The sequence below is a fragment of the Desmodus rotundus genome, chromosome 1 (genome assembly GCF_022682495.2).
Source record: "Desmodus rotundus isolate HL8 chromosome 1, HLdesRot8A.1, whole genome shotgun sequence".
NCBI classification, from domain to species: domain Eukaryota; kingdom Metazoa; phylum Chordata; class Mammalia; order Chiroptera; family Phyllostomidae; genus Desmodus; species Desmodus rotundus.
In genome coordinates, this window is record NC_071387.1 from 199,032,740 (window position 1) to 199,060,274 (window position 27,535).

Consider the following 27,535-nt stretch of genomic DNA (forward strand, 5'->3'; position numbering starts at 1 on the left):
AACGGTATGAAACTAGAAATCAACTGTAAGAAGAATGCTGGAAAACCCACAACTATGTGGAGATTAAACAACATGCTACTGAACAACTCCTTGGTCCATGAAGAATTATAAGAGGAAATCAAAAGATACAGAGACACAAATGAAAATGAAAATACAACATACCCAAATCTTTGGGATGCAGCAAAAGTGGTTCTGCAAGGCAAGTTTACAGCGACGCAGGCCTACCTCAAGAAACAAGAAAAATATCAAATAAATACTCCAACCTTACAACATAAGGAACTACAAAAAATAACCCCCAAATCAAGAGAAGAGAGAAAATAATAAAAATCAGAGTGGAAATAACTGAAATAGAGAATAAAAAGACAATAAAATTTAATGAAACAAAGCTGGTTCTTTAAAAAGATGAACAAAATTGACAAATCTTTAGCTAGATTTACTAAGAAAAGTAGAGAGAAGACTCAAATAAATAAAATAAAAAATGAAAGAGAAGTTACAACAGATATCAAGGAAAAACAAAAGGTTATAAATAATATTATAAAAGGCTATACGCCATCAAATTGGACAACCTAGAAGAAATAGACAAATTCTTATCTGCATACAACCTTCCTAGACTAAATTGTGAAGATTTAGAAACTGGTGAGGAATTTGAAAGAAAGATACTTCCTTTCCTCACTTTCCACAATCCCTTCCCCCCAAAAAAGTCCAGGACTAAAGACTTTCACTGGCGAATTCTATCAAACATTCAAAGAAGATTTGATACCTATCCTTTTCAAAATCTTCCAAAAATTGAAGAGGAGAGAATTCTTCTCAACACATTTTATGAGGCCACCATTACCCTGATACCAAATGAAGCAAGAACATCACACAAAATCGGAAATTACAGGCATATTAGCCTGTACTGACCCCTTGAAATTCCAAATTCGGTGACTAAACATTAAAGGCAGAAAACCCAAAGAAATTAGCATTTTGTTGGCATGTCACTACTTCCGTAATTTCTGTGCAGGCTTGTGGGGAAGTGGACAGGCCGAATGCACCACTTTCCCATGTAAATCAACAAAGATAAGCTGAGGAGAGAGACGGCTTCTTGTTAAGTGTGCTCTTCAGGCATCTTGTAAACTGAAAAACCATTATAAATGAGACAAATTTAAAAGCACAAAAAAGTTAAATTCTTTGACAGGAAAACAATGACAAAAATGAATTGGATTTCTGTAATATTGTTTTATAAAACTCCAAATTTTTACTCTATCTCCTTAATTCACATGTATTTTTTTCATTGCAATATTGGAAGACAGGAAAAATATTACTTAAACCCATTTTTAAGAAATAAAAACCTTTGCTTACAGAGAGTTTGATCCTACCTGATTCCCCAGTTGCCCAAAGCACTCCTGCTCTGGAGCTCATTGGCGATAAGGGAAGTGGAACTAGTTTAAATGTCTTGTCCAGTTTATGGGATTGTGTTTATTTAGCAAATGCAAAGCTATCCTGCAAGCTCCCATTTAGCTGTGACACCGAAGACAGACCATCTAAGTTTATTTTTAAAAGGCAGTAAGGATGAGAGTCTGGACACTATTATTTTGGGAGTAAACTTGACAAAATTGCTTATCCTCTCTGGGTCTAATGTACTTAGTTATAAAATGGGAAAGTTGTCGTGTTCAGAAGATTGCTAAAATCTATAATCCAACAATCAAGGAAGCCACCTTGTAACTCTGTAGGTCTCATCGCCGAGATCTGGAGATGGGGTAAGGACAGAACCTTCTCAAATAAGCACTACCCTCGTCACTCAGGTTCAGTCCCCTGCGTGAGGCCTGTCAGCCTATCATCCGGGGTGCAAAAGGAGGACTGCGGTGAAGCCAGGGCGACTAAGACCCACAGGATGATTATAATACAGTGATCCGATCCTCTGAGAGAAGATGGCATTTGTTTTCTCAAGGACATCAGGTTCCTCTATGATGAATCTTCTATGAAGAGGTCCCTAGTCTCAAAGCAACATAGCTACATTCCTTTCAATCTAAGAGTCACACTTTTTGGCAAAAGCTTTCATAGAAGAAAAGAAGCACAATGCATTCAGCACCAGCTGCAATTAAATTTATATCACTAAAACAAATATTAGAGGCAGTGGTGCCATCTAGCTGTTCGAATGGCAAGATGTTACTTATTTTATAAACTCCTCTGAAAAAGCAGATTTTGTGATCATTTTATGTAAGGACTGAAAGACGTCATCTTTCTCATGTCATATCTTCACAAACAGAGGCACTGGGAGGGCAAACACTTTCGCCTAAGGTCATCAGCAAATCACCAGCAGAGCTGGGATCAGAGTGTGGTCCTTTTCCTTCCTAGAACTTAGCTCTTTCCACAGCCTCACCACTAGTGAGAGAGAGGTCCCTGGCTTCAGAGCATCCCCCCTTTCACCAGCCACCTCTCCCCACACCAGATACATCACCACGTTACAAAATTATTCTCCCCTCTTACCCATGTGGGAAAACTACCCACTAATCAGCACTCTGAGAACCTATTTCTATGAAGATCCCACAGAAGACAAGTCAGAGAGCTTCCAAAACAAGTGTCTAGACACATTCAGTTTTCCACTTAAATATCCCCAGAACCAGGCTCCAAACCGCCAGAGGTCTTGGCCCTGCCACACAGTACTGGTGAGTGCCCCTCCCCTAACATGGGGGGCACTTACCTGCACTACCATGGACACAATCCTGTCCTTTTCCTTCTGGTCTCTCTCTAGTATTGCTGCCACAATCAAAGCCATTGGCAGGAGGAATGGCAGAAAATCTTGTTCAATGTCATTGTCCCTGAGGTTCCCCAGCCTCACATACATGGAGAAGCCATTCTCCCAGAACAAAGCAGAAGTTCTAAGAAAGTTCACCCAACCACTAAACACCTGCATTCATATATAATTAGTGGACATACTGTTCTGTCCAAAATATCCACTGAGACACTTAGTACACACCAAAAGGTCCTTGACATTCGGTACTGTCCAGAACATCCATGAGCATATTTGTTCCATGCTAAATGGTCCTTGATATCTAGTCCTTTAGAAAATGTTCACTCCTGAAAATATCCCTGGATTCAATAAGCCAATAACATTTATTTATCCTTTTGGTTTACAGGATTATAACATAAAAAATAGTATCATGATTTATTGGTCCAATAACTGCATTGTGGCCTAGCTGATAATGGCCCATGGGGTTAGGTAGATGGGTTGGGGTTTACATCTTACAGAAGAGAGAATTAATATTAACTACGTGTACCAAGGAGGAGCCCGACAGTTAGAGAAATGCACAAAGTACAAGTCAAGAATGAGACCACGCTATGCATGGTGCATTAGACTGGCACTGGGCATTTGATTGGATGTGGCTGGGTCATTCAATAAGGACAGAAATTGAAGAGAGGAGTCTGGTCAAGCTGCTGTGTAAAACGGGTGGCAAACATGTTGGCGTGAATACCTGATAGAGCATCTAGCTTGTTCAGAAGGAGTGAGAATGGGTGTGGCTCTCCCACACTGCTGTCAGTTGTAATAAGATGCCACAATGGGGACACTGGACATCTAAATAACCTCCTGTAACTACTCCTCACCCAGGATTGGTCGGTGATGTTTCCCTTGAATCTATGTCCTCTACAGGTACAACTACAACAGATCGCAAGAGGCATCCGCTCCTATTTGGAGAGGTTCCAGGGGTATAACTCCCACACTTACCTGCCAATTGGTGTGGATCACCGCGCGCTTGGCTGGTGCCTACCTGCTGGCTGAACTGGGCCAGCTAATCCCAGTGTCGAATCCATAAAACATTAGTAAAGTTTCCCCTGCCATAAATCAGCAACCGTTGGTCGTATGGTTACAAAGGATAAAAAAAATCCCTTCTTCTGTTGGTTGGCAACGTCACATCTGTACTTGAAAATTCTCAGTGGAATATGGCATAAATAGTATGCTCACACACACACACAGCCAATGCTACATGGTAATTGTTTTTGTTGCCATTTCTTTGTTTGTTTTCTTTTTTTTTATTGCTCTCAGTTACAGTTGTCCCCACCTATTCCTTTAACAGAGATAGGAGGAGAAGGCACTGGTGCCATGAGAAGGGGAGAATCTGCAGTGCCCAGGGTACTACTTAGTCAGGATGTGCATATCGTTCCAATCATTCAAGATGGGGCAGGAAAAGATCAGCACAATGCGGGTGCTTAAGGGGAAGTGAGAGAAGCCCTGAAGAGGTTAAAATGGCACGCAGAAGAACCAAATGCAACAGTATGGCAGGTACCTTAAAGAACTCTCTGTGATATCCATGGTGAAGAGGTCCTGTTAATGCTACCAGAAAGAAACTCACTACAGAGGCAGGAGTTGTATAGGAAATCTCTGTGTCTCCCTCTCACCTTCCTTGTAAACTGCTCTAAAAAATAAGTCTTTAAAGAGTTAACTGCAAGTGTGGGGAAGAGAGGAGACCTGTTTAACACAGTTCTTTTAAAGGGGTAACATGGGACCACTGTAATAGCGTAATCAATAAAATATATTAAAAAAAATAAAAGAGGCTTTGAAAGTTTGAAACCCAGGACATCTTCCTGTGTCCATTTGTATTTTCTCCCCCCCCCCATCTCCCTTTTTCCTGTCTTTCCTTTCCTATTTTCCTTTTCCTGTCTTCTCTCTCCCTCTTTCTTCCCTCTTTCTTTCTTAAGACCACCCAAGGTTTTCCTGAATTACCTCAGTAGCCTAAATAGGCTCCTTAATTCTAGGTTTGCTTTCCTTTAGCCCATTCTCCCTTTACTTGCTATCAGGGTGAATTGACTAAAAAGCAAATGTAATCAAGTTGCTTCCCTGCTGAAAATACTTGAATGACTACCTAGAGTACTCAGTATAAAGTTCCAAGTCCATTAAGCACCTAAGACTCTTTATGGTCTGGGCCCTGTTTATAAACTATAGATCCTTCCCTAGTCTTCTCTTCTGTCACTACACTTTTGGATTTGTACGCTTTTCCTATTGCTCAATGCAAACATCTCTTTTCCTTCAAGCACCAATTTAGGTGACCCTTTAAGAAAACATAACGACTTTGATGCATCTACTATGTATTCTATAGCATGTAGTAAATATTTCTTTTTAGTGCTAATCACACTAAACATCTTTCCCATTACACTCAACTTTTTGAGTTTAGTGTCTAATTAGTACCTGCCCTCGTAGCTTCAAAGGGTAATACACAATACCCAACACAGAATAGATCCTCAAACACTTCAGTGAACTAAAACAATATATGAATGATGATAGTCCCCAAAGCCATCTTGTATGAATTGACAAAGCATGTTTGCTCTATAAGAAAGAAGGCTTTGTGGGAGATATTAACCAATTTTAAATGTGCAAAAGAAAGAGACGTTCCATTTGGTTACAGAGAACCATCTAGAATAAATAAATAGAAACTACAGGAGGCACATTTCTGATCATTGTATAATTAGAACTTTTACCAATGGGATGGTTCCCATTAGGTAGGATGTTCGTTTTCAATAGAACAGAGCTTGAATGTATTTCTTTATCAAATTGAAGGTGGATAAAGAACTGGTAAAAATTTCTTCTGAATCTAGGTTTTATTTTTAAAATTTCAAAAGGAACATTAAGTAGACAAATCCCAAAACATTTTTAATTTTAATCCCAAAACTGTTGTCCAAAAGGAATGAAGGCTAAAGCGCAAAGAAGTGGCCATAAAAAGCACACTTTGTTGTATGTCTAGCATTAAGATATATAAGAAAGCACTAATGTACTTAGAAAAAGATAAACTGCTCTTCCAAGTTGTTACTGATATTTCACAATCTGCTAGAATTCTGACAGCGAGTGGATCGGAAAAAACAAGTGACTGCTATTTATACCAACCTCCTACCCTAAACCCTAAATGTTTTTTGCATTGACAATGACCAATGAAGAGGCTAAAATATAAAATCAAATAAACTATATTCTAACTCTTTTACTGTTCAAGAATAGCCAGGTCTTGCAATAAAGGAAAACTCAATAAATTGCATTTACAAAGAGCAACGGAATCACTCAAGCGACTCCTGGCTGCCACCAGAAAGATCAGAGAAAGTTATTATTAGAAACTTGGGAAAGACACATTAGAAACCACAGAAAAGACATTGGATATTTAAACACTCAAATAGTTTCCATGTGGCTTTAAAGTCATAGCCAAATTTGTGTAAGCATTGAACACACTGAATACACAGAGACAAATCAGACGCACAATTTGTGAATAAAAGGTGAATGGAGAAGGAAACCCTTAGATGCAGATGGAGATAATGCAGATGTGATACTGAGGAACCGAGGGCGGGGCGGGGGAATGGGACAGAGGGCATTTTCGCTAGAGAAAACTACACGGTTCACTTTTTCTGAGCTATATATAATATAAGGTCTGCATTTCACACAAAAATTAAAAAAAAAACTTTTCTAGCAGATAAAGGTCATAGGAAAATGCTTTACTTCACCATAAATATTTATATTTTAAGACACACTCCAAACCCCACAACAAAAGATCTTTAAAAGGCCAGGCCCTCACAGAACTCTGCGTTTAACTCCTCCTTAAAACTCAAAAGGGACATTTCAAATAAGCAAACGGTGGAAACAACCCCAAAGGGCCACAGAACATTTGTTAGGCGCCACTGGGTGGGCCCGTGTCTCTCCTCACGGCTTTCCCTGGCTTTTCCCACCTGGGGCCCAAGCCCCAGCAACGCTCTTCCAGGAAAGCTTCTCCCCTATCGCTCAAAATTTCCGCCTTCTGAGCCACAGCAGGCACTTCCAAGGAGCACATTCGCTAAGAACCGCCTGCTCAAAGGCTAGCACGCTGTCTGTTCTCAGCAAAAGCTTGGAGAACAGCACACACACTTGCCTGAGGTAAACGGAGGTAATCAGGCCCGGGCTCTTTCTTTTTAAATAAATTTACAACTCTTCAGATACAACTATTTTGGAGTTCACATTAGGTCCTCTAGCACAGTACAATTGGATACAACCCCTCGAATGTATCTATTAGTGCATCTTTCAGGACGACCTCGTGAAATCATTCAAAATAGAAATCATTCAAATGCAGAAATTCTACTGTGTCCTCAAAGATCATTCCTGAATTTTGTCACCAAAACTATAATCTCCATCTCCTGGGTCCTTAACCCAATGCCAGTGTGCCTGTAACATCTGCAGCACAGGCGTTCAAGGTATTTTCCCACACAGAGACGATGAATACTCACTAATCTACCCAAACACTTCCCATCTGGGCTCCTCTTGGGATCAATAAGAGCTTTTTAATTTATTTGATCCTTAATTAAGTCTGTAGTCATGGCCACGGATGTACTTTCCCTCTAACCAACATAACTGACCTTTTCTGTTGGATATTCTTACTGAATGAACAAATAGATTCCCGCAGCCTCTGTCCCACTGTAGTAGCAGCAGATGTTTAGATGGATGGTTCCCTTCACTGAGCCTCCGCCCTCTCCCATCTCAACCCCACGTGCGGGATGAGCAAGATTCACCGGAGCCTAGGCTACAGGGAGAGATGAGCTAGACAGAGCACACGAAATCCTGTTTTTAGGCTAATGGCCTGGTTTCCATTATCTTCACCCAGATTTCCTTGACAGCCTGGCTGTTTTAAATGTTTTGTCATGAGGTTTGGAATGCGTTTTAAAATACAAATATTCATGATGAAGAAAGACAAAGTCATACAGCCGTAGAGTCAAAACCCCTCCCTGGACATGAGAAGCTTATTTATTGCGAGCGAGTTCCCCCAGTGTGAGGAAAGAAGCAAGGGGATGAGGAATCTCACTAAAATACCTGAGGATAAATAGCCCAGCTCTGCGTTATATTTACAACTACTAGCACTGCTGCTCAGGGACCATTAATGCCCCAGGGCAGGTTGCTCATAATCTTCCTATCTTAACTTTTGCAAAACTCTGTAAGTCCCCAAATTACAATAGGCTCTCACATTCGTTGAGAAGATGGAAATTGCAAGTAACTGAGTTACAACTGAACTCCAGCCCCTTTACCCTGTCCCTCTTTAAGACATTCTTTAATCACTGCCTTCAGCCACAGCCAAACCTACTAAGTTAATCCTATACCATCCAGCCAACCTTGATCACCAAGTAACTAGTCTGGACAATTCTGCCTCAGCAACCTCAGCTCCCATCGTAACTTGCTGACTATTAGACTATTCTAATACCTCTTCAGGGGTCAAGTCCAGGCTGCAAGCAATATCAAGCTAGTCTACTTTTCAGAGTTGTATACAACAGCAAGCAAACCGGCCTGAGGGCAAGAAAAAAGAGAAAACAAGGGCTACAAAAGACAGAGTGGTTACATTCATGTATCATTTTTTGCAGTCTTTTCAGCCTTTGCAGGCCACGGTTCTCTTCATTCTTGCATTTAGAATCCTAGCTCCACACAATCAGAAATTACAACATGGTTATGAAAGGCGAGGTGTGTGTGGGATATACAGACGGTGCCTTGGGTGTTAAGCAAAAATTCTCCACTATGGAGTACGTTGATTAAGCACATTATTGACATCTAAGCCAAAGCTAAACACAAGTTGTAATATGCTGAGACACATCAGAGTGTTTTCCTCTTATCAAAGAGGGACAAATACCATATGATCTCACCTTTAACTGGAACATAATCAACAAAAGAAAAAGGCAAACAAAACATAACCGGAGACATTGAGGTTAAGAACAATCTAACAATAGCCAGAGGGGAGGTGGGAGGCGACAGTGGGGAAGGGTATTCAGGAAGGACTCTAAAGGACACATGGACAAAACCAAAGGGGAGGGTGGAAGCAGGGGAAGGAGGTGGGTTTGTCCGGGGTGGCCGCAGGGGCGGGGTGGGGAGGGGAGAAAATGCAGACAACTGTAATTGAACAACAATAAAGTAATTTTAAAAAAAAGATACAGATGTGATCCAGCTATAGAACTGAAACTCCAAACATGTAACCGCACTTCAAGAATGGAGAGAACTAAAAGTCCCAGATACCAGATAGAAACATCTAGATTATTACCTGAATTTCTCATCTTACTCTTTGCCCTCCTTCATCATTTTTTGCCCATCACTATTAATCTTCTCCTAAAAAGCAATTACCATCTTTGACCAGCCTGTGTGGTCCCAAGTTCATGCTACAAACTTTTCAGATGTTTTCTCTTAGAGAAGAATTTTCCTTTGTGGGCCATCTGTTTGTCTAACATCTGAGTTAGAAACAGTTTTATTTATTTATTTTAAAAGAGCTTGAGTAAGACATTAGTGATGAGGGAAACTGGGTGAAGGGTACATGAAAATTCACTGTCCACTCTTTGCAACTTTTCTGAAAGTCTAAAATCATTCCAAAATAAAAAGCGTATTTAAAAAAGGGACTGGCCTTCTCAGTCAGGCAGACGGGGGATCAAATGCTGACGCACCCTCACCAGGACGGGACAAGAGGCAGATCGCTTTTGTTTTCTTTAACTGTTTTCGTCTTGTTTTGACGTTGAGGAATATCAGTTTCAAAAAGAATTGCGAAACATTATCATATTTTCTTTGTTGTGAAACAGTTTGTAATAAGAGGTTATTACAAGCATGTATTAGTGAATAATTTAAAAAACCCAAAGAAGTATTGATATATAATCATGTAATGTGTGTTATAAGTACATTTAGTGGTCTTAATGAACCTCTTCAGGCCATTCAAGCAAAACCAGAGCAACAACTAGCGACAAAGAATTAGATTAACCAGAAAACCCTCGTGTTGCAATGAAGCACACTAGAATTAATACTTTTGTGATCAGACCAGTCGTCATTCCATCCAGTCAGACAGTTCCCCCACTGCAAGCATGAGAAGCTGAGAGAAAGCAGATGCCTTTTTCCTAGTGTTTGGCTGACACCACACTAGTTCTCCAAGCCCGGGTGACAGCTGTCTAGTGTCCCTCCCTGTTACACTGGAGTTGGGTCAGATGACCTCTAAGGCTGCTGTAGGCAGCCTTGCAGTAGCGACGCCTGCGTTTCCTGGGCTCTCTCTGTCAGAGGCCAAGGTTGTCGGGGCTCTCGGCTTCACCTACTCCATGTTTTCAGAGCTAGAGTCATCTGCAGCTACCTCCTTTATAGCCAGGGCAGGTCATCTCTGTGATGGGAGAAAAGCAGCAAAGTGAGTTAGGCCATATATGGAACAAGATTTTCTTAATGTTGAGAAATAAGCTGTTTTGCTCACTAATTTATTTTTAGCTTCAATTTGGGAAGACAAATACCCTACTCAAAGCCTACTCATTCTTCAAATCTTAGTGGAAGCATCCCTATTTAAAGAAAGTCTCCTTAGTCTTCCATGACTAGGGTAAATCCCTCGTACATAAGTTCTCATGGTCCAGTGCCTCGCCTATACAGCCTTTATCAATCACAGTCACAATTTTACATTTATCCGCATGACTGTTCCATTGATGTGTCTCTCCCTCTCTGAACTAAGCTCCATGAAAGCAAATGTCATGCCTGTTTTTAACTGTCTTATTCCCACGTATAATTAAATTTAAAATATTAAAATCTTTAAAATCATGTTAACCCTGTCCATGTTAAAAAAACTTTTAGCCCTGGCTGGTAGCTCAGTGGACTGAGTGCAGGCCTGTAAAACAAAGGGTGGTCGATTTGATTCCCAGTCAGGGCACATGCCTAGGTTGCGGGCCAGGTCCCCAGTGTGGGCCACGTGAGAGGCAACCACACATTTATGTTTCTCTCCCTCTCTTTCTCTTTCCCTTCCCCTCTCTAAAAATAAATAAATAAAATCTTTTTTAAGAATATTTTTTCCTACTCCATCAAGCCTGCCTCTTCCTTGCTAATATACTTTGAGTCTAATGCACCAACAGAAGTAGAATAACATGGCAACTGAGCCAAAATGACACATCCTAACTGCATGGATATGTGTCTAGAATGACATGGTTGGATTTACTCCAATTAAACAATTTGAGATCAGACATTAAAACAAAACAAAACAAATCCCAAATGCCTTTGGGTAGGATGGAGGGCAGAAGACAAAGAGAAAAAAAGTCATTTTATCCTGAGCTTTGCTCAAGAGAGATTTCAGCCCAGTAAAAACCAGTTTTCCCCTCCTCTATACTTTGTACTTAGCTCTGACATTGTTTTTGTCTCTTGAGCAGAATGTTTGCTCTAGTTTACTTTGTCAAGCAAGCATGCTCCTTTGCAACTGCTGTTTCCTCTGGAGAATGTTCTCAACACCCCACCTCGCCACTCCCCAAAATATCCACAAATTTAGCCCCCTCACTTCATAACTCTGTTCAAAGCTCACCTTGTCAGATCGGTCTTTCCCGAGCACCTTAACCAAAGAGTAGCTCTACCCCACCACTTTTCTTCGGTGAGCTTAGTTTTTCTCCATGGTGCTTACTGCACCAAGACACTATTGCTATATTTTTGCAATATATGCAATTATTTGCCCTAAAACACTATATAGACATGTATGCATGCACACACACTGGGGGGAACCAAAAAACACAGAATTTATAAAAAATTGTGTATTTATTCTTACATGTTTAAACTTCAGTCACCTTCAAAGCTCTCTCCATTTGATGCAATACACCTATTGAGATGTTTTTTCCACTGCTCAGAACAGTTTCTGAACTTGTCGATTTTGATGCCCTTTAGCGCTCTTGCTGTTTTTTGTTTCACCTCTTCCACATCAGCAAAATGTTTCCCTTTGAGGGCTTTCTTTCATCTGGGGAAACAACAACAAAAAAAAGTTGATGAAGGGGAGGTCAGGTGAAGAGGGAGGGTGGGGCACAGCGGTCATTCCATTTTCTTTGTCAAAAACTGCTGAATGCGCAGCGCAGCGTGGGAGGGCGTGCTCATAAATCATCCATCATGAAATGGGCAAGCATGTTGAAAGTCTTTAAAAAATTCACTGAAGCCGAACACAGCCTCCCACAACAAGGCCATCTGGCACACAGGTACAGACGGGTTCCTAGCACACTCACCCAGTGGGGGAAGTCTGTACTACAAGGGGCCCACCCTGCAGAAGATAATTCTGGGTATTTTGGGGTCCCCCCTCAAATATATATATAATTTTTTGTCTGTCTCTACTTATTTGAGTTTCATGAAATCGGAGACTGTGTCTGTTTTGTTCCCCAGGCCCCCATTGAATAATGAATAATCAAAAACATTTGTTCTCGGCTGAAGATGTGCGAAGTGCACCGAGGGAAGGTTTCTGCGCTTTTGGTTTCACTATACAAAGTACGACTACAAGACGTGACTTATTTTGTTTTCAACACACACCCCACAAATCTTCACATTCAAATGTGTATTGATTGTCCTGTTTAAGGTCTTTGATTTTGGTATCTATACACATAGTCTCATTAAGTTACAATTACTTAAGAAATATCAGAACTTTGTTTTATTATAGACATCAGATCGGATTCTTGAATAGTCTCAGTTGTAGCAAGAATTCATTCTCTGAAGACGGATTTGATTTTCTTAAATAACCCCGAATCCCTCAGAGTGAGGGACGGCAGGTAAAGTGAATCAGCAGGCTGTGTGGCACTAGTTGTGGTCTAAAATAGTCAGGAATATTATGAAGGAACAAGAGCTCAATGATTCAGAAGCTAGATCTGAAGACAATTCCCCGACCAAACGGAGCCACAAATATTTTCCACACAGTGGCCGTTCCGGATAGGTGTGCCTCCCGTGAAAGGAAGCATCCTGAGGGAAAACTGCCTTTTGAATCCAAACGTTCCAATTATGATTTCAAAAATCATCTCATTGCCCCTCCCCTTTTACAAGAGTCTCAGATTTTCTTCTCTGAAGAGTTAAATGACAGTTTGAAATAAATGGCGTCCATAAATTTCACTCCCCTTGAACTCTTAGAGGACATACTTTAAAGTCCACACCCTCACACTGTTTTCGATTTATGGGACATTATTTTCCTTCCCTCTGGAAATCTAAAGCTGTGTCAGGGGACTCGTGATTAGGCCCTGCAGTGAGAACAATCGGAGGAGCACGTCCAATAAAATGATCTCTTGTGTTTATAGCAATTCACAGTTTATGCAGGAACTTGTAAAACGAACCAAAAAAATATGTTTCCTGTCTCTATGAGGTGTCTGAGAAATATCAGCTCTTGCTCTGAACCCAGCCAAAATAGGGCATCTCAGCTGGTGACAACCACAGGCTATCTTTGACCACAAAGCTGAAACAAAGCCTTAAATGGCCCCAAACGTTAGAAGTCCACTAGCTAATAATATCAAAAATTCTTGGCTTGGTTATTAAATACAGCATGCGCATCCAAGAATGTTTATAGCCAACAGACCCAGGAGATTAAGTGATCACTTGGCCTTGTTTTCTAAAACTTACTATTATATGTAAACAATTTGTGGTAGGTGTGGCCCCTGAAGATACCAGGAAATGCTTTAAAAAAAAAAAACAGACCTTTTGAATTTTGTGAATCCAGTGACCTATTGAGCTCTTCAATTGAGCATTTTCTGTTACTTTAGAAACACTGGAAAATACCAGGGACACAGCTCTGGTTCTCATTTTATCCACGAAAATAAGGAGGTTGACAAGGCACTGTGAAAAGCGTGTGTTCCTTTGCTTTATCACAAACAAAGCCTGATGCAACGAAGCAGTTTCCATGGCAACGTCACTTTTTATTCAACATGAAGACAAATAACTATAAAAATGCACAGTTAGGCAATGAAGAAAGCATGCACGCCAGGACTTAAACCAGGCCTCCAGGAAATGATTGCCCACTTACAAAATATATGCTTTCATTTTTCTAAGAGCAGGGTCAGCCTCTCATTCATGCTTGAACCTTCCCCTTGGTGAGAATCTGAAGGCCTTTCTCTACCTTATCTGTCACTGAAAATGTAACAGAGAAGGAAGAGGTCATAAAAAAAAATCTGTTGATAAAGGAGTCCTACTACCTTTGTCTGAGCATGTAATGTATATGTATGTTAATAATGTTGCATTGGGCAATAATGCCAACAAGAACAGTGGGGAAGTCTAATCCTTTTGTCCATTACAGGTGTTAGTCAGAGGTATTTGCATATAATAGGAAGTAAGTAAAGATTCTCTGATCATTAATTCCTTTTCCCTTTCTTTCAGCAAAAACTCTATTTTTAGTGAAGTAGTTTGGGGTAGAAAGAGTTGGAGCCTTAAAAACACCAACCTAACTTTAGATCCCAGTTTTATCACTCACAGTGTTATAATTGGCAAGTTATGTAAATCCTTTAAGCCTTGATTTCTTTATCTGAAAATAACCACCGTAAACCTACTTGCTCAACTTGTTTCTTATGTTAGCTTGCAAGGATTTCCTTTCCCCAAGGTGTGTTCCACAGAAGACAAGTTCTGGAGAATGGTAAATGAGTCGTGTGGGTCAAATAAACGTAGGTAACAATGGGGTAAAACTAATCACATGGACTCATTTGATGCGCAACTTCTCAAAGCTTTTAATATAAGAATTTTTTTAGTGAATCAATAAGAGGCAGATAGCATATATAGCAATTCCCAAATTTACTTGATCAGAAAAAAATCTCTTTTTTTGAAACTTTTATTTTTTGAAAATTACGTTGCATGGGACACCTTTTTGAAACTTATTTTACATGGGGCACATTTTTGAGAATGTTGAGCTAATTACATAAATACTCAATAACTGGTACTTTCATTTATGTTAGTTTCAAGATCTATAAAAATACAAAGATTCTTATCACAACACACTATGCCCTGAAAGAAAGGTATTTTTAATTTTTCCTTTGCTGTGTTTCAAACTGTTCTTTTTTTTTTTAAACTCACCTCTGTTTCCTATTTAATCATATACTTATTGTTCCATTCTTCCCTGGATTTTTACTTGAGAAAAATCTACTTTACCACTCTGCTCGCTTAATCTAGGATAAACCGCTATCAATAAGTCTAAATTCTCAGTTCTAACACCAGCTCTGCTACTATGTTAATAAGTTTTGGGTTTTTTAAAAATTTTTTTAGACTTCTGTAAAATGAGCGAAATAGAATTGTTCTGAGATAAAATAACATTTTATAGCATAGTAAACCTGGAAGAGTTGTCTTTAAAAAAAAGACTTCCAACACTTTCTCTTTCCATTCCATCATATAAGGAACTTGAAGGTTTCCCTCCACACAAGAAAAAGGCTGAACAAACTGAAAATCAACAGTTTTTCTTAAATCCGCCAGAGGATCAAGATCACCGCACCCATACCTTGAGAGGCAGACAAGTAGGTACAGAGAATCACGACTTACTAGAGCAGAAACCTCTGTGAGCGCCAGCACCAGAGCAGGAAAATCTAGGCTGTAACTGACGAGTTGCTGGAAACTCAGTACAGGCAAGTTTGAGAATTAACCATCCCAGGAGGGCAGGCTTAGCAGGGCCCCTCACTTTTGTGGAATATTCCTTTCAGGAGCCCTACCAGGTTCTCACAAAGAAAATTGGAAAAATCCCCTCCTGCTTCCATCAGGGGTAAGGGCAAAATAGTCATTTTGAAGCAAGCCTAGAGCACTCTGTTCTTCTCAGCAAAATAAATGATTTCACCAGAGCCTAACAGATCTGGGAGAAGGGAACTAACTAACCAGCTCCAGTCCCCTCTAGCCTTTGATGTGGAGGAAGGGAAATACACAACTGCAGTCTCTTCTAGTCTTCCTGTCTCACCTGTGTGTGTGTGAATGTGTGTGTGTGTTTGGAGGAGGGGAGGAGAAACATGAGAAGCGCTTTTAAAAGTCACAGCCCAGGGGCATAAGCTGACTGAAAAACTGAGACCTAACCACACCACTCACTACAGAACGCTTCCCCTTCCTCCACACCTTACCACCACAGTATCAAGGCCTATAGACTAAAGTTTCTTTTACCAGGTATATCATGTCTAGTTTTCAACAAAAAAAATTACAAAGCATTACTAAAAGGCAAACGCCCCCCACAGTTTAAAGAGACAAGGCAAGCATCAGAACCAGACTTAGATACAACAGGAATGTTGGGATTATCATCCGACTGGGAATTTGAAATAACTATGATTAATAGGTTAAGCAACCAAGAAAATGAGAAGACAAGTCTCAGACTTAGAGAAAAGGTTTGCATAATACATATTTGATTAAAGACTGTTATTTAAAATAGATAAACAACTCTTACGCCATGACTAAGTGGGATTTATTCCTGGTATGCAAGGTTTGACATAAGCAAATCAATCAATGTGATATATGCCACATTAACAGAATGAAAGGTAAAAACTATATGGTCATCTAAATAGAAAGAGAAAAGGCATTTGATAAAATTCAACATACATTCATGATTTAAAAAAGGCTCTTGTGAAAGTAGGTATAAAGGGAAATTTTCTCAACCCAATAAAGGCCATTCATGAAAAGCTCATTGCTAACATCATAATCAACAGGGGAAAAATAAAAGTTTTTCCTCTAATATCCAGTACAAGGCGAAGATCCCCACTCTTGCCCTTACATTCAACATAACACTGGAAGTACTAGTGACAGCAATCAGACAAGAAAAATAAATAGAAGGCACCCAAACCGGAAAGGAAGAAGTAAAATTACCTGTTCATAGATGACATGATCTTATACATAGAAAACCATACAGACTCTACCAAAGAAATTGGTATAGCTAACAAATGAATTCAGTTCATTATGAAAGGTTTTAGAGTGAAAATGTGATGTGTGTCGTGTGACCATGCATCACACATGCACACCATGAAGGAAAAGCATGCTAACTTTGACCATATTGTAAGGGTATCAAAACAGGCACAAGGTGGGAGAGGCTATTAGCAATAGAATGCTTTTTATATTCGTACGAACCCCCACCTATAAAAAAATAAAACTACCAGTAAACAGGAAAAAAGGAGGGGTAGAAACTTCAGCAGGAACACCATGAAAGAAGAAATCCAAATGACCAGTTAATATACACTAATGTGTTCAACCTCATACTTACTCAGACAAATGAAAGTCAAAACCCAAATGAGATACCATTGTACTCCAAGCCAGTTAAGGAAATTCAAAAACACCATGTGTTGGGTGAGGAAATGAAACAAATGGAAACTTCCGTACTGCTCTGTTGGGAGTAGAGAGTGGCACAATCACTTGGGAAGAGCAAGTGGGCGTTATCTACTAAAACTGAGTGCACGCATATCCTGTGATCCAGCAGTTCTGCTCCTGGTTACTTCTCCCGGGAAGAACTCCTGAATGTTTGCATCGAGACACATGTATAAGTATTTTCTCAGCAGTCTAGTCCTTAAGAGTCCAAAACTGAAATTTTGGAGACAAAGTGTCCATCAACTGCAGAATGAATCAATAGTAGTATATATCTCTAACGGAATACTACACAGCAACAGAAATGAATAAACAAAAGCTGTATACAACAAGATGGTTGGCTCTAAAAATTAATAAGCCAAAGAAGCAGAGATGACACCAAGATAAATACAATATAAATCCATTTCTATTAAGTTTAGAAATGGGCAATACTAAAGTTCTTATTACTAAGGTAAACTTTTGAGACTCTTTAGTTATAAATAGGTATTAAAGATTTTTTTTTTTTACATTTTGTACACAAGGGCAAAGATACCTAGAGGCCTATTCAAATATTTATTGTTTGCAGGTACATTTTATAAGAGAGGAGAATGGTTAGGTAGTCATTTTTAGTCTAGTTTTATAAAGATGAGAGTTTAGTTAAAGGTAGTAAATTTTTGGCTGATAGTCAACTGAGAACCAAATTGACAGGTGAGTAATTCATTTCCAAAATAAACCTTAATCTCATTAAAACCCATCACAAAATTGTTCAGGCACTGTCTCGGGAATGCTCCCCTTCTCCAAGTGGTTGTGTTACATCGCACAGAAAACGGCTATCCCAGACCAGGCTTGAAAGCTTTTCTTTCACGGTGTGTAGTGTACAAAACTGGAAAGAAAAGCAAGGAGACCATTGCCAGGAGATGCAGGACAGTGGTTACTACCTGGAGGACCAGGAAAGGGGCGGGTGCTTGGGGCACAGCTTCCGGAGCACTGTTCCCGTTCTTTTGTGTGATTACAGCTACGCGTGTGGCTTTATTTCATTTCATTTCTTCATTAAACTGTTTTTCCTTAAACTATTTTAGGTACTTTTCTCCATTTGCCTTATGTGTCTCAGTTTGGCAGGTGATAACATGAAGAGTAGATGAAAATCTGGAGCACAGCGAGATCGGTTGTTTGTGTATTTCACACGGGCAGGAAAGGCGTTTGGCGAGCACCAGAAGTCACAGGACAGAGCCTTAGCAGAAAGCTGGCGTCTCTGGTTCCGCACAGAGCCTTCCCATTCCTCCCCATCCCGCAGTGACCGCTCCGCCTCTGTTCTCACAGGGCTCATCGTTCAGACCTCTCCCTGGCAGTTCACTAGGAAGGCCTCGCAACTGTTCCCCCGCTGTTATTGCGCCTTTCCCACAGGTGCGCCGTCTTCCCGTTTATGGCTTGGCACACGGTATCCCCTGGACATACATTTATTCATAAGCATCGGTGCGGAGCCTAAGTGTGAATCCCACATCAGAACAGGTCATGTTAAAGCAATGTTCCAGTGCTCAGCATCATTATTGCTAAAACACTTTTCTCAGACCAGCTGTGACTGTTAGACATAAAGGCTCATGCCTTTCTTCCCTCAGTCAGAAACTCTCCTGCTTTTCCTGCAAACCCAGAGAGTGATGGCAATATGATAGCACTTGTTATCCAACAATATGGCACTTCCTTTCAGGACTCATGAGGACTTGAGGCCTAAAAATCGCTGACCTGCGGTATTTGCCGGGGTGGGGAGAGGGTGGGGGAGGTGGGTGGAGGTTGAAGAGGCTATAGAGGGGATAAAATGGCGGTGGGAAAAAAATTTGCCGCCCAGCTCTTTGTAGGAGAAAACAAAAAGTGATACCTTGGGTGGTAGTTTGATGTAGAGTGAAAGCACAATTAGTTTATTTGCACTATCCTTGCAAGGCTGGGCTTAATTCTGACCATAAACTGCTTTCTCAACATGAATTTACTTCACCGTTTCCACTCAAAGCACAAAGCTCCATCATCTCAACAAACATTTAAGCATCTACTACATGCGTTTTGCTATGCCAGGACATCAAACTATGACATCCTGAATTTTCTTTTTTCTCTCTGCCAAACACATTCTCATTTATTGGTGGTTAGAAATATGCAGTTTTTTAATTAGCAAAGAGCTCTTTCCTTTGTAGCAGGATGGTGCAACCAAGGCACCAAAATATAATAGCTAGGACATTCCAGAGTAACATGCCAGACCAAGATGCAAATTGTCAAAGGTGGTAGTCAAAAAAGTGGTTAGAAAATTCTGGAATCTCTCACTTAAATCCAGAGCATAAAAGATGGGGAAGGATAGGGCTCAGGGAAAAAGATTTGCTCAGAGAGTGTACTTTTGCCCACCTCTTTCCCAGGAAAGACATGTGAGAGGAATACCAGCTCCTAATGTAAAGTCTAAGGAGAGAGCTTCAAGGACATTACTTAGAGAGAATTTCTCAAGATTTCTGCCGAGTAAATTCTTGGCACTCAATGAGTCCACCCCTTCTCAAGGAGGAAGTCACCCCTTCCTTCTTGATTCCAGTCAAGAAGGACCGATGACAAAGAGAGTACTCAGAGAACTTACCATCCGTTTCATTGTGTTGGAGAGGAGCCTGGTGAACTGGAGACTCGAAGAGCAAGAGGAAGGTTGCCGCCTTGCAGCTTTGGCAGGGGAGGAAGCTGCTGCTGCGCTTCCTGTGTTTCGTGAGGCCAAGATGAAGGGCGGATTCTGTGCACTAGGTGTCAGACACGTGTAAGTGACAGCAGCGCAGGTCTGGTTAGAAAGAACTAGCCGGAAGAACCTGAAGACAGACCCTCAGATTCTGAGGTAGTTTACTAATTTGTCTCCCTGCTTTGTCCTAGCCCTCTGCAGTGTATTTTACCACCGAAGTCAACTGTTTCCGTTCAAATGTGAGACCCTGACACTCCTCTGCTCAGCACACTCCCATGGCTCCCCATGCCATAGTGGGGTGGGAGCCCCAGCCCTCCTTAGACCTGGGGGCCCACCCAGTCATACTCCAGGCCCCAGCCCTGACCCTCCCCTCCTCTCAGCTCTCCGCAGTGCAGGCTCCCTTGCACCCTGTTCCTGACGCTCTGCTGGGAACACTGGGATGCCTGGAAGTCCTCATTCCGGTCACTGGAAACACCATTTCAACAAAGGCTGAGATTTTTGTCTGTTTTGTTCACTACTGTGAACTCAGAACCTAGAACAGTGTCTGGAACAGAGGACTTGCTCAATAAATATTTGTTGCCTGAATAGTTCCTAGGTAGTTGTTCCAAGAGGAGGCGAAGGAAGGAGAAACTTTCTTCTCCCCGGGAGGAGAAAGTCCCAAGTTTGCTGGCAGCAGGGTCTGAGCCTCTTCGTTCGGTCCTCCTTCACATGCCCACTACGCGTGCAGACTTCAGTCAGCAGGGGCTATGATCGATGTTTCTACCCCGTCCCCTTTTGTCCTCGGTGTTTAATAAAGAAATCTGCAGCTCTGTCATTAGAACATCATAAATCACCCTCATTACACAGTCTGCGCAGGCAGCCCTGATAGGAACCTCCTGGGCTGGAGGAGAATGCAAGCAATCCAGGAGGTGTTTGTGCAGCCATAACAGCAAAGGGGGAAAAATGCTGGGGCATGAATCGTGTGGGATTCCAATATCCAGATGCTAAATATGACAACCAGCATGACTTCTAAGTAGTGCTGAGAATACATGTCTTTCTTTGACTCTAAATTTTCTAGAAATGTGTTCCTGTCTTTAAAAACCCTGGGTGCAGATTTCAGGTGCTTTAGGAGGTAACGTTAGCAGGTGGCGGAGGAGTATGGAGCAGTGAGAGTGTGAGGTTGCAGCGGCCCTCCAGCCTCCCCTTCAGCGTGACTTCTACAGTGTACTTCAACGTAACCAGAAACTCCAAGGTTTTAAGGTAAAAGGAGCATAGGATATTACACCCAGCTGAAAAAAAATACATAAATAGTACTTCAATCCAAATAAGCTGCTTAAACCACATACATGAACACACACGTGCACACGCTCACACACACACACACAAGCGTATTCTGAGGGCTCCTCATTCCAATAGGTCACAGCCTTAAACCTCTCAGACGCTCCCAAATGTCATGAAATTTACACACAGGAGTGAATTCACATTACCCTGTGCCCCTTCTCAACTGTATTTCTGCAGTGAGGCCAGCAGAAGATCAAAGTAACATATGAATAGGCGGGAGTACTGTTGAAAGCCAAGGGAGGCCTCAAGTACAACTATAGCAATAACAGTAGTAGTAGCAATAATCGTAGTAGGTAAGAGTAGCAAAGTGGCATTCTCTCTCGTTAGTATGCCTGCGCCTTTCCCCAACCCCCTTTTTCCCCAGGGCATTCTCTATCTCTCTATCTCTCTCTCTATCTCCCTATCTCTCTATCTCCCTCTCTCTATCTCTATGTCTCTCTGTCCCTGTCTCCAGCACACCCACACCTCTCTCCTTCTTCTTCCCTCCAGGAGCGTACCTTTGCTCTCTCTTTCTCCTAAGCTCCAACGGCCCTTCTTTTGTCTTTGCAACTTGTTTCCTGAGCCCACACAGCCCAGTTGGCTCACTGTTTCTACCTCTGTGACTTTCTGAATAAACTTTTGCTTGTAAAAAAAAAGTAGCAAAAAGGTAAATGACTATCAATATCTAGCATTAATGTAAGTAAGTGCTTCTAGTACATTATGTCATTTAAATCTTCACAGGCCCTTAAAGTAATTAGGGCTTAAAATATTTATTCCATAAGAAATCACTATCCAGTACGGTTTTAAATTGTGAGCTCTAACAATTCTCAAATCAGAGGAATAAAAGAAGATAAGAAAGAAACATTTTAAAAAATTTAATTACAAATTTTGTTATTTAATGAAGTCATAAACCTTACATGCATTATCAGTTAGAATGACTTGCAAGAATGTACAAGGAGCTTGGTACAAACTGTTAGCAGTAAATGAGGAAAAGGGCTACAGTGCCCCTGGACACATGTTTGCCTACACGGGGAAGGCCGTCATCGGTGCCTGATGAGTGCATCAATGGGTGAAGAGATGAATGAGCGAATGAGCAAACAAGTCAAATAACCAGCAGTCCTCTCTGTACTCTTCGTCCTTGAGAAACATTAAGACTCTTTATTGCTCTTGAGTAACTTCTCTTGCTGGATCTGTGTCTCTCTCCACATGAAGCAACATCTCCAGTGTTTTCTGGATAGCGACAAACACTCTGGAGTCTTCTGATATTCAGAAATAGCCAGATTCTGCCCCTTCCATTGCATTCTCAATGCCACCCACCATCCTCATTCAAATTCAGATCCATATCACAAAATCATCCTCGTTCACACTACACTCTAATCCATCTTCCTCATTGTCCTGGGTTAAGCTGCCTTTCATATCACCGTGCTGGCATCATTCTTCTCTAATGGCTCTACATTGCCTACCCAAAGCACAGCCTCTCTGCTCGGACATGCAAGGCTTTTAACAATCTGACACCCACCCACGTTTCCCCTGCAATTTCTCAAGGGTGTTGTAGATCCAGTCCTTTCTGACAGTTCACAACTTCCCCAAACCTACTGTACTTTCCTTCTGTCCATGTCTTGTATATGCCATACCTTTCATCCATAAATAAGTGTCTCCACTCAGCTTCACCTAAAAATTCTGTCAATTTGTCAGATTCTAGTTCTGATTTTCCTCCTTCAAAATGCGTTCCATAAGTGACTTAGCTGGAGAGATACCATCTTCTTGTTATCTCCAAAGGAAGCCTCTGAACTCAAAGAACACAACACTTTTGCATAATCTCAGGGTCAGATATCCAGTTCAATGTTTTAGTACCTGCGCTCCAAAGGACCACATAACCTCATTCTAAAAAAACCAAAAACCAAAAACCCCTCACACAGACCTAAACCATACAAAACAAAGAGGGAAAAAATAGGTCCCTGGTCAAAAGCACTTAGAAAACGCAGCACCCTCCCAGAGGTGCGTTAGTGTGTTAAAAGCTCTGAGAGTTCTGCGCTGAAGAAATCTGATCAATTTGTTTTAACTCAGTATTTTCCAAATATATTTGACTAAATTTTCCACTTTTAATTTATTTAAAAACTCTTTCTCAGAAAGCTAGCTTTTCATGGAGCACAGTCTAGGAAACACTGCTGTAATATAATGCAACCCTCCCCAGGGAAGAGATGATGAAATTGTGGTTTAAACAAGTGAAGTAACGGAATAAAGACCACGAGCTAGTTTGTACAAGAGCCAGTATACAGCCCAGCTCCTTCATTATGTTACTATAATCACATTATTTTATAGTACGAAATCGTAGGCTTAGGATTTTTATTTTATACCTTGCCAAACTTCTTAGACATTGAAATTCTTTGGGCAGTAGTTTACTTTGGGAAAACGACATGCTAGGCAGAAAATACAGCCACTTTCAGCCCCCAGAAGGTCTCTATGTGCACAAGAGAATTAAATTAATTAGGGAAGCTAATATCTGTAGGATTAAAATTCACATCAACAGGTTGAGTTTACAGGAATCCCACACTCTGTGATGCTCTATGGACAAGGCTGTTAAGAAAGACAGATTCAGTGGCCCACTCCGCCAGCGCAAACACAAAATCATCATGTGAGCAAGTCCTTCCCAAAGTTCACTCACTGCACAGTATTTGTTCCCCTATCACAAGCCTTTGAGTAAAAACGAACCTCCCCCCCAAAAGTATACCTTCGTTTAGTGAGATCTCCAGCTGATGTTATCATTTGTAACAGATACTAGTGGTTGCTATTGAATAACTGTTCCTCCGTTTTGTTTTTCCTTCTTGATTTGGTCAAAGTGGGCAGCCATAGGTTCAGGAAAGGTGGGCCCCTCCCCATTTCCTAAAGGGAAACCATGATTGATTGGTTCATGCCAACCTTGATCATTCCCATTGTATTGCCAATGGATTTAAAAGTGGGCATATGATCAACGGATAGGGAAAGTATTTTGAGGTTTCTGCAGGAGAATTTTACCCCCAATAAGAAAGGGGGGTCAGCTGGGGTCACTTTTTTTACCTTCCCGTGTTCCTGTATTTGTGTGCCGTTGTAATGAGGCGGTGATGTCTAAAATACTGAAAACACCGTGACACCATAGGACAAAAGATAATATGTGAGGCTGACAGAACAGACAGTTCTCAGAAGAGAAAGGTACGTTGCCTCACACAGCACTTTCTGTTTTCTCTCTTCGCTTTTCTGGCTGTTCTTCCAGACCATGCGCTTCAAACCAACCTCCCTCTGGCTTCTCTCTTTCTGTTTCTGCCTTCACTTCTAGCAACCAAAAGTTCCCCCAAAGTGTCCACATTGTCACCTCAGCGCAAACATTGAAATACTTAAGATCTCACATTTTCCACTCTAGATGCATGATTTACTAAATGTATACACTATTAATCAATCAACAGTGTAAATAACTAAGTGGCTGTGTAATAATATTGCTCATTTATGTCAAATGCTATACAAAGAACAAAAGAATAACTTGAAATGGTCATTGCTCTCATGTTGTTTATATTCCAGTTGAAAAAACAATAAAATATTTTGTAAAAATTTTTTTTAAAAAGATCTTACATGTGCTACATACACCAGCATTCACCACTTTTTCCAACCTCCCAGGCTGCGCTTCTCTCTCCTTCCCACACACCAGCATATTCTAATGAAAGCAACAAAGTCACGTATTTCTCTTTTGGAAAGAATATTCCAATGAAAGCAACAAAGTCACAGTTCTATCCAAGGCCACTGAAGTGCTTAGCGGTACAGTTAATTGTGCTCAGTAACCACTTTCTGAATTATTTACCAAAAAAAAGTTAGTCCAATTAATTTATTCCAAGAAATAAATGATCAAGAAAAGACATTTCAGTATTTAATAAGAATTGCCTACCTGGAATGACATCGAGATAAGTTCTATGGACATAAGGGCATTTGAAGGATGATTTCAGGACCGACTGTCTGTGTACAGGGACCTTAGTTACATCTCACATCTGTATGGTGTTTTACGATTCACAAACAGCCTGGTGTCTATTACCTCATCCGAGCATTCCTCGTGTGATGCATCATTTTAGGTATAACGAGTTTGCACAATGACATTGGGAAACAATTTGAGAGACAGCCTATGGTCAGAGGTCACTCACACCCATTTCAATTACAGGTTGATTGGAAGCTTTAGGGAAAAAAAAAAAAGAAAAAACCACGAGAAAGAAAATGAGCATGTAGAATAAGTTCTCCAGAACTACATCCAGTGTATTAGTCAGGCCAGAGCTGGGATGCTGTGTTTATTTCTGAATGATGTGCTGTAAGGGGGTCACTGTCAAAACAGTGTGTCCGGACAAAGGCAAGCGAGAGGATGTCTGGGAATTTTCTCAAATGAAGAATGAGAGAACTGGGAATGTTTAGCCTATAACAGGACATTTCAGGGATGACATCATAGACATCGTTAAATTCAAAGGCCCTCAGGTGAGAGGTGGCGAGAGTCCTTCTCTCGTGCATCTGATGGCAGAATGAGTGCCCATGAGAACAAGTTACAAAGACAAAGTGACCAACCTAAGACATAGAGGACTTTCTGATGCCTACCGCTACCACGGCTCTCCAGGCTCCCAGTGTGTTCAACATAAAGAAGAAACTTCCGAAATATGAAATTGTCTGATAATAGACTGAACTAGCTGCAACTTAGCAAGTTTCGGGGCCCGCCCTTGGGAATTCGGTGGGAGAGACCCCTGTATCGACAGGTTGAACCAGATAACCTCCAGAAACCCTTCCAACTGAAAGATTCACTGATTCCATGTGCCGAGAGCAGCAGAAGCTATACTTGTCAAGTCCCACTCAATTCATTTGTGTAATCCATCTTATCGTTCAAAGCAATAAAATAGCTAAATACATAATTTGCAAAAGAAGGGCAGGCAGGACCTAGCCAACAACGGTTAGCATCAAGCATCCCCAGAACCTAGAACAATGCCAAGCCCAGCACATGGGCTCAGGAATAGGTGAGTTAATGAATGATGTAAATATCAAAATGGTAGGTAGTTCTGACAAGTTTCCAAACATTTGCATGCACATTAGCTTGGTGAGCTTTAGGCAACCAGCCCGTGAGGTAGGCTGGGCAGGTCGGTATGCCCGTTTTACACATTTCCTTTTGTGGTCCTCTCCTCAGAATCTCTTCAATTAACAGCATGGCTGTACGTTTCATTACCGGTTGTTGAAAAAAAAATCCATCACAAGAACATCTTATGGAAAACCACAGTTGAGACCATCACTGGCTGTCATGCCCATCATATGACAAACACTGTGATAAATCCTTCCTGCAACTAATGCCAAGCAGAAGCTTGCCTTGCCATCCCAGGCTCACAGTGTGTCTGCTCCTCTTGCCCCTCCCTCCCTTCCTTCCTTCTTTCCTTCCTTCCTTCCTTCCTTCCTTCCTCCTCCCTCCCTCCCCTTTCTTTCCTAAATAAGATCATGGAGACTCTATAAGCAAACATGGTTCCTCTTTTCCTCAGAAGTTGCCAGGAAGTCAGTTAACCTTGTGGTTCTAACTTTGACATGCCAAATTTGTAACATAAATCTCTCCAACATTATAACAAATCAGGCAGGACTCAGAAACTGTTCTTTAGGGGTGGGTGTAACGCAATAGGACTCTTTGGTTTGAAAAAAGTGTTACTTGGAAATGATACATAAAACAGATCTAAGTACAACCATTGAGAACAGAGCTCTCCCAACTAAGCTTCCCTCAACCCCCTACCCCCCCACTCCAGTGGCCCTGGATCCCTTAGTGCTCCAGCAGTCATCATTGGACCAGCATTTGAAAACTACTGCTTTGTAGCATATTTTACAATTATTTTAGCTGCCTTGTTTTGGGCCTTTTTATCACTGACCACATGAAAATGTTACAGTGTTAGGCACGTGAAAAGTGTGTGTATTACCATATATGGTTATACATGAAAAAATAGAAACATTAAAAATTAACAATATATACAGCAAGCAGGTGAAGCCAGGATTATAACTCAAAACTGACTCTAGGCTCAGGCAATACAGGTTTGAATTTCAGCTTCTCACTGTGTAAGGTTGAAAAAGTTACTTAACTTCTCTTAGCTATAATTTACACATATAACAATAGCTACAATATTATCTATCTTAAAACATTGCTTTACGGGTTAAATGAGATGAAGTGTGTCAGCAGCCTTATACAGTACTCGACACAGGAAGTACTTACCATTATCTTCATTGCCTTTTGACTCTTACTGAGGTCTGGTCAGTGAACTATGCCAATAAGAAGTAAAGAGAGAGACACTAAGCCTGGAACCTGGAAACCACAGGGACAACCGACAGCGGTGGAAAGCAAGTGCAGGATGAGAGTTGCCGGGGAAGGAGTTAGCCTGGCATTTGTCAGGAATGGAGAGAGCAAGGCCCAATTGTCCAACTCCGCTGACAAAAGAAACTGGGTCGTCCAAACAGGCTGGACGTGAGGCACAGGCTGAGACTAAAAGAAGTAACTAAAGATTTTGTCCCTAACCCGATCACCATCAACCCAGCAGTTTTGACTTCCTTGC

The 27,535-nt window shown here is 41.1% G+C and overlaps 1 long non-coding RNA gene across 1 annotated transcript in view; it reads right to left on the bottom strand.

The window, feature by feature from the left end:
* LOC128779558 (uncharacterized) overlaps positions 1-27,535 on the bottom strand; it is a 77,251-nt gene that overhangs the window by 14,521 nt on the left and 35,195 nt on the right. Inside the window, exon 5 of the long non-coding RNA XR_008425585.1 lies at positions 11,499-11,684. This is a non-coding gene — a long non-coding RNA (uncharacterized lncRNA). The remainder of the gene's footprint in view (positions 1-11,498; positions 11,685-27,535) is intronic.